Source organism: Sinocyclocheilus rhinocerous, unplaced genomic scaffold, assembly GCF_001515625.1.
Source record: "Sinocyclocheilus rhinocerous isolate Xijiao unplaced genomic scaffold, SAMN03320098_v1.1 scaffold36, whole genome shotgun sequence".
In the NCBI taxonomy this organism is placed as follows: domain Eukaryota; kingdom Metazoa; phylum Chordata; class Actinopteri; order Cypriniformes; family Cyprinidae; genus Sinocyclocheilus; species Sinocyclocheilus rhinocerous.
Window position 1 is genome coordinate 1,234,006 of NW_015664459.1, and position 426 is coordinate 1,234,431.

Consider the following 426-nt stretch of genomic DNA (forward strand, 5'->3'; position numbering starts at 1 on the left):
TATATACATATATATACTACGTATACATTATTTTATAAATAGTGTAAATAAATTATTTTATTGTCTACTAATTACCAAAAATCACAGTTCTGTCTCTCCAACTCAATGTATTTCAATTGCCCGCTATGAACTTCCTGGAACTATTTGAGGTCTACGTGAATCACGTGACGATCGAGCGTTTTGGACTTCCGTTGACGCAACTCTCTCTTTCTATGGCTCTGGTGAAAACATCCGGGCCTCTAAACCACGCCCATTTTGCAACATTTTATTCTGCTTATTATAATATTATCGCCCTTGTAAATTGTTTATAACAAGGGCTGATAATAAAGACTTGGTCATAAGCATTTTGTTGCAAAACATTAATCAGTATAAACATTTTTTTTCCCTCTGAACGTGGATTCGTGAAACGCCAGCAGTTCCGGGTTC